The sequence below is a fragment of the Henckelia pumila genome, chromosome 4, assembly GCF_033568475.1.
Source record: "Henckelia pumila isolate YLH828 chromosome 4, ASM3356847v2, whole genome shotgun sequence".
Classification (NCBI taxonomy): Eukaryota; Viridiplantae; Streptophyta; class Magnoliopsida; order Lamiales; family Gesneriaceae; genus Henckelia; species Henckelia pumila.
In genome coordinates, this window is record NC_133123.1 from 148,606,777 (window position 1) to 148,615,082 (window position 8,306).

Genomic DNA, 8,306 nt, shown 5'->3' on the forward strand with positions numbered 1-8,306 from the left:
AGCAGCTAATTTGATGATATTAGCGATGGCATATTTTGACTGTATCTTGGGAATAGATATGCAGACTTTGTATCATGCTACTGTGGATTGTTATCAGCGTCTGGTACAGTTTCATCCGGTTGAGGGTGATAGCTGGTATTTTTATGGTGAGGGTGCGCGACCTCCGATGCCACTTGTTTCGGCTCTGAAGGCATGTCATGTCTTGGAGTCAGGTGGGGAGGGCTACCTCATCTATGCAGTTGATATGTCCACGAGTAGTACGGGTATTGATCAGTTACCGGTTGTCAGCGAGTTTCCTGATGTATTCCCTGATGAGATTCCTGGTTTTTCTCCGGTGCGATAGGTTGAATTTGGTATTGATCTAGTACCAGGAACTACACCTATATCCCGAGCACCTTATCGTCTGGCACCGTCAGAGATGAGGGAATTGAAACAGCAGTTACAGGGTTTGCTTGATAAGGGATATATTCGTCCGAGTGTTTCTTCGTGGGGAGCACCTATTTTATTTGTCAAGAAGAAAGATGGATTGATTACAGACAGTTGAATCGTGTCACCATCAAGAATAAGTATCCTTTGCCGCGGATTGATGATCTATTCGATCAATTACAGGGTACTTCTGTTTACTCGAAGATAGATCTGAGATCTGGATACCATCAGATGCGGGTACGAGACTCAGATATATCTACGACTGCTTTCAGGACCAGATATGGGCATTATGAATTTCTGGTGATGCCATTCGATTTGACGAATGCACCGGCAGTCTTTATGAATTTGATGAATCAGATATTTCGGGAATATCTGGATAGATTTGTCATCGTCTTCATTGATGATATTCTTGTCTATTCTCATGACAAGGATGAGCATGCACAACATCTAAGGATTGTTTTACAGACGTTACGAGATAAGCAGCTGTATGCGAAATTGAGCAAGTGTGAATTCTGGCTTGATCGGGTAGTGTTTCTCGGTCATGTGATTTCTAATGAAGGGATATCTGTTGATCCTAGTAAGATAGAGGCAGTGCTGAACTGGTCTCGTCCGACGACGGTTGCTGAGATTCGTAGTTTCTTGGGTCTAGCTGGATATTACCGTCGGTTCATCAAGAATTTTGCACATTTGGCAAGGCCTTTGACACAGCTTACACGGAAAGATGTTGCCTTCATATGGTCCTCGGATTGTGAGGAGTCATTTCACGAGCTACGTGGAAGTCTTACTACTGCACCTGTGCTAGCTCTACCTTCTGAATCAGGAGGTTATGTTGTCTATACTGATGCCTCTGGTCAGGGATTAGGATGTGTTCTGACACAGCATGGACATGTTATTGCCTATGCTTCTCGACAGTTGAAGACGCATGAGAATAATTATCCAGTGCATGATCTGAAGTTAGCCGCCATTGTATTTGTACTCAAGATTTGGAGGCATTATCTTTATGGCGAGAAATTTGAGATATTCACGGATCACAAGAGTTTGAAGTATTTATTCACTCAGGCGGAGTTGAATATGCGACAGAGACGCTGGATGGATCTTCTGAAGGATTATGATTGTGAAATCAAATATCATCCAGATTCTGCCAATCTTACTGTTGATGCCTTGAGTCGGCAGGTAAGACTTTCTGCACTTCAGACTTGTGAAATATCTCATATGATTCAAGAGTGCTGTTCATTGAGTTTTACGCTCAAGCACAAGAAAGGGAGGAATGGGATTCGTTTGTATACTATTCTATCTGAGCCAGCATTGTATTCTTGGATCAGAGATGCTCAGATATCTGATGTTAAGACTCAGCGTTTGACACGTTTAGCCAATGGAGTTAATACATCTGGATTCCATTTTCAGGCAGATGGTTTATTGTGCTTATCTAATCGAGTGGTTGTACCTAATGTTGCGGAGCTCAGGAATGATATTCTATCTCAAGCTCACAGGAGTCGATTATCAGTTCATCCTGGAAGTATGAAAATGTATAAGGACTTGCGAACTAGATTCTGGTGGAAAGGGATGAAGAGGAGTGTGTATCAATTTATTTCGAGATGTTTGGTTTGTCAACAGGTTAAGGCTGAACATCGACGACCAGGTGGATTACTGCAGAATCTTGAGATTCCCGAATGGAAGTGGGAGCACGTAACTATGGATTTTGTTACCCACTTACCTATGACGTCACGTCAGTGTGATGCTATCTGGATTTTCGTTGACCGTTTGACAAAATCAGCACACTTTATTCCTTATAACCGGAAGTATTTTTATGATCGCATGGCACGTTTATACATCCAGGAGATAGTGCGATTACATGGGATTCCAGTGAGCATAGTCAGTGATAGAGACCCGCGATTTACCTCATGTTTTTGGGGTAGTTTTCAGGAGGCGTTGGGTACCACTCTGAGTTTGAGCACTGCATATCATCTGGAGACTGACGGGCAGTCAGAACGGACGATTCGTACGCTGGAGGATATGCTACGTTCTTCTGTCATGAATTTTGGCTTATCTTGGCAGGATTAGTTACCTTTGATCAAATTTGCCTACAATAACAGTTATCATCGTAGTATTGATATGGCACCTTTCGAGGCACTGTACGGTCGACGGTGTCGTACTCCGTTATTCTGGGATGAAGTCGGGGAACGACAAGTCGAGGGTCCTGAATTGGTGCAGCAGATTGTAGACAAGGTAGATTTGATCAAGCATAGGATCAAAGTTGTTCAAGATAGACAAGCCAGTTATGCTAATATTCGTCGCAGGCCACTTCAGTTTGGGCCTGGTGAATATGTGTTCCTTTTTGTATCACCTTTCAGGAAGGTGATGAGATTTGGTGTGAAAGACAAGTTGTCTCCTCGTTTCATTGGACCTTTCCAGATACTGGAGAAGATCGGAGATGTTGCATATCGTCTAGAGTTACCGCCAAATCTTTCCAGTATACATAATGTTTTTCATGTGTCGTTACTTCGACAATACATAGCTGATGAATCTCATGTGATTCAGTCTACTGATATTTAGCTAGAGCCAGATCTGTCCTTTGTTGAACGACCAATCTGTATCCTAGACAGGAAGGAGAAAGCTCTTCGGAACAAGACTATACCACTTGTGATGGTACAATGGCAGCGCCGAGGCGTTGAAGAGGCAACTTGGGAAACTGAGAGTCGTATGCAAGCGGAATATCCTGAGTTGTTTGCTTTGTACTTTTGATTTACCATGTAAGATGTAATTACAGTTGTTGTAATAAACATGGTTTGATATTTCATATTGTTATCTTGATTTGTCTTTAGATATTATTTTGCGGATGAAATATCTAAAGGTGGGGAGAATGTAGTAACCCAGAACTCATTTTAAGATAATAATATGTTAAACATGATTAAGGGTTGGTAATTAATCAATTCCGGGATTTAATTGGACTTCGAAAGAGAATTTGGGCTTTTGACTTTGGGCCGGATCGAAAGCTCCGAACTCAGATCGGAAGCTCCGATCCCAGCCACTTTGGAAGCTCAGCGGAAGCACCGAGATCGGAAGCTCCGATCTTGGAACGGACGTTCCGATCTCCGGCTGCCAGCTTTGCCCGATGACTCAGCCGCGAGTTTTGACAAGTGTTGATCGGGGGTGAGATCGGAAGCTCCGATCGTCGGATCGGAAGTTCTGATCCTAGCGTGTCCTGCATGCACGCAATGAGCTGGATCGGAAGCTCCGATCCCGAAATCGGAAGTTTCGATCCTGGCCGGGAATTTTGCCTATAAATAGGGCTTCGCAGATTCATTTCTAAATATAAATTCCCGAGTTTCCTTCTTCAGTTATATAGTGTGAGATATACACTTGAGGGCCCTATCGGTTATAATAGAGGTTCTGGAATAACCAAGGTGTGGTTATAGTCATCCGGGACTAGCGACTTCAAAGGGCTAACTACGGACGAAGGTATGGTCCGGGAATCTATTTAAGTTTTGGGAGTACTTATTAGCTTAGTTAAGACTTATAGAATTTATGTAGTGATACGGTGAACTTTTAAATATAGGCTTGGAACCTAGGATTTTACTATACTTGAACTAGCCTAGAGGTACGTACACATTGACTGAGATTGCCAACGATTATACATGTTTATATGTTGAATTTATTTGGCATTATTATATGGCATGATGTATGATTTATCGCTTTCTATACTCATATGTCATGTGCATATACACGTTGAACCTATACCTTGTTATATCTGACTATAGAGCCGCTCAGCTCTATACTCGATAGTCTGTCACTGAGAGTACCGCGACGGCGGGGGCATTTATGTCTGTCTACTCTGGTGTACTAGACGAGTGTGGTTGCACCCAGAGGTTGATCCGTGCGGTGGCAGCACTCATGTGGCGCCGGTACTGAGCATGATTTTTCGGATGACCCGTTACCAGTCATCATGTTGCATGCATCATATATTTATGTGTACTCATGTCTATGTACTAGGCGTTAGCGCTCACGTCCTATTTGTTATCTTGGACACCCTATTTCATGGGGCAGGTCGCAGGATGGACGGAGCTGGTAGTTCAAGGCAGGACTAGGGAGCAGGAGCCTTGAGGATTCTATTATACAGCAGGATTCGATATAGCTGTATAATGTTTACTGTTTAAGTTTTTGATTTGGTTGTATCACTACAGATTTAAGCTTGGATTATGTTACTAAGCTGATATGTAAATTATGGTTTTGTTTCCGCATGTTTTACTCTGTTAAGTTATTTTGCTGTATTAAGTTTAATACATACTATTAGTTGCCAGTTAGTAGGTGATACCATGCAGGGTCACTACAAAGGCAGCTTCAAAGTGGGTTGAGAACAATCTGCAAAGGCCATGACTGTGTCAAACACGAGTCGGCCGTAGTTGAATGCAACTCCAGTACCAATAGCATACAAGACAGGAGCTTGATGCTTGGTAACCACACTGGAATTTCCGGATGGAGTCCAAGACTTCACAGCAGTTTTATGGAGAACAGAGTAAAACTAAGTGAGCTTGGATGCTGGAAATTTCTTAGGATGAGCTGGGTACACTGTGACATGTCCTCCAGTGATGACAGATGTCATCTCATCCATGGTGGGCAGAGCAGCATCATCTGAGGCAGAAGTCTGGAGAAATCCATTGATAATAGCAGGGCTGAAAGAGAAGATCTGCCCACGTACATAAACTTTCCCATGCTTCATATATCTTGGATCCTTCACAGTTTCAGTGAGATTGCAGTAGAACTCATGCACCAGTTCTCTGCAATAAGGACTAGCAGTAGTAACAGTAGACAGTAGGTTCCTTACCTCAAAAAATTTCACCATGTTTTGAGCTCCATAACTTTCCATATCAATGTTATGCTCTTCCAGGAATTCTCGATCAGTATACTTCTCCCAGCAATCGGCAATCTCTTTAGAGTAAAAAACAGATGAATAGGACAAGTTTACCTGGTATTCTTCGCCTAAGGTATTGTCCAGGGTGTCGGCAACACCTTCTTCAGCACCTTCTTCTTCTTCTTCTTCTTCTTCTTCTTCTTCTTCTTCTTCTTCTTCTTCTTCTTCTTCTTCTTCAGAGTCATCAGAATTTGACTCTTCTTCCAACTCCTTCTCAGCATCTGAATCTTCACTCGAATCAGAGCTTGAACTATCAGAGGGTTGTGGTCGGTTATCAGCATACTCTTGAAGCATCTCTTCATCAGGTTCATCCTCGGATTCCTGAACAGGAGCTGTAACAGTGGGTGTAGGCTTCTTTCCTTTAGTCTTTTTCATTTTAGCCATGAACTGGGCTATTGAAATCTCCTCATCATCAAACAGAGCAGGAGGAGCAACAGAAGATGGTTCTTCAGAAATCGAAATGGATGCAGACGCTTCTTTCGGAACAACAACATCAGCAAATAGAGTTTCTGATGCAGTGGATTCACTATCAGAGGATGACTTCCCTTTGAGTTTTCCTCAGATTCAAATGGAACGGGGTGGTTTGAACAGAGGGTTCCATGGCACTCGCCTTTCCCCTTTTACGATGTACCAACTTAAAGTCTTCATCGGAGCTTTCATCCCCAGAGGTAAATTCAGTGTCCACCAGAGAAGGTCGTGAGGGTTGTCCTTTCCCATGGAATCGTTTGGATGCAGTGTAATCTGGGTTGTAACCAACTTGTCTCTTTGATCTATGGGTCAAGGGTTTTGAAGGAAACATCTTGTTCAGCACGCTCATATCTGGTAAATTCTCCACATCGATGGCATTTCCAGACTCTCCTGGAGCGATGGAGTCCAGAGGCACAGGTTCCTCGGCGACAGGAACGATGGCTTGCACAGTCACAGGGTGTGGTGATGTAGGTGCTGAGACACCTTCCGCAGCATCTTCCGTATATCCCATCTCAGAACAAATATCATGTGAATCAAAACCTTTTCCTGCCATTATAATATGAAAAAATGAAGGATCGAGAAATTTAGAGCAATTTGAGAATCGGGAGAACAGAGAAAAGATAAGAACCAAGGAAGAACAATATTTCCTTAACAGATAAGTACTCAGATATATAAGGCACCAAATCTTTTCCTATTCTAACTCAGATTCAGTAGGCCCCCAACGGTAACAAAATCTTCAACGGTAACTCTCCAAAACGGTAACAATTCGATTTAAATTAGGCAATAAATCCCTTGATTTCCACCGATAATCTGGGCCCAAATATTTCACCAAATATTACCAAAATAACTCCTCATTCGAATATAACTCCACTGAAACAAAATCCATTCACATTCAAATTCAAAAATTCAGAGGATAGGGCAAAATTCAAAATTTTCATCTGATCAGAATTCATAACCGTTCGGCCAAAGATATTCACAAATAAAAATATGCATGTCCTAATTATATCTAAAACAGAATGTGACATAAAAATAAAATGCAATTAATTGCGCAAATATATGTTGACACATGAGGTGTTATCCACGATGTTGGCAACATCTCCCAGCAACACTTCAGGATTCAGAAAAAATTTTAATTTCCAATTTCATTATTTTTGCAGAAGTGGTAGCCTGCACACTAGAGGAACGATCTTCAAATGGACCCCTCTAGGTAGCTTTTTTCATTTGCTTCAATTTGATGATTGACTCAATTCAAGCTTAATTATTCTTGTTCTATTTTTATTCTGAGTTTACAAAATCACTTTTCATTTGGGACAGATCATGGAATACACGAACATCCCTCCACTACTTCATGACTAACTCAGAATTTTTCTTCAATTAATCAATATTGAGCTGTAAAATATTTTGCACAGAATCCTGAGTGAAAACCAGTCAACGGTTACAAAGTATTCAACACATCACAAAACAGAATGAATGCATGAATGCAAAAATGCCTAAGATCCTAAAAATGTTCATGCATGAAAAGGTGTTGTCACAAGGTATTGGCAATACTCCTGACAACATCTTGGTTCTGTCTATAATGCACACATACTGAGAGACTTCCTTAGACTAGAAAATCTCTCGAAATCCAAAGTTTTTGTGAACATATCAGCTAATTGGTTATTTGTCCCAATAAACTCAATTAAGATCATGCTTTTCTCGACCAAATCTCAAATGAAGTGATATCTAATGTCAATGTGTTTGGTTCGAGAGTGTTGTACTGGATTTTTGGATATATCAATGGCACTAGAATTATCACAGTACATAATAGGAGTATCACTCTTAACACCATAATCCTTTAGCATTTGATTCATCCATAAGAGTTGTGAACAACAACTACCAACAGCAACATACTCAGACGCGGCAGTAGAAAGTGAGACACAGTTTTGTTTCTTACTGTACCATAACACTAAGTTATTCCCCAAATAGAAACATCCTCCCGAGGTTCTCTTTCTCTCATCAAAATCCCCAGCCCAATCAGCATCACTAAACCCTACCAAATTCGAATTGGTTTCTTTAGTGTACCACAAATCCAAATTCAAAGTTCCTGCCACATATTTCAGTATGCGTTTCATGGCTTTCAAATGAGTAACTTTTGGGTTAGACTGGTATCTAGCACACAGACAAACACTGTACATTATATCAGGTCTAGTAGCACTTAAATACAAGAGACTATCAATCATGCTTCTGTAGAGGGTGTTGTCAACACCTTCGGCAACATCCTCCCTAGACAGTTTTTCATTAGACCCCATAGGTGTGCGCATATGTTTAGTGTTGTCATTAAGAAACTTCTTCACAAGATTTTTAGCATACTTGCTTTGACACACAAATATACCATCATGCATTTGTTTCACTTGCAATCCCAAGAAATAAGTTAACTCACCAACCATGCTCATCTCAAATGTAGACGACATGCACTTCACAAAATCATCAACAAGTTTAACATTTGAAGCACAAAATATTATAT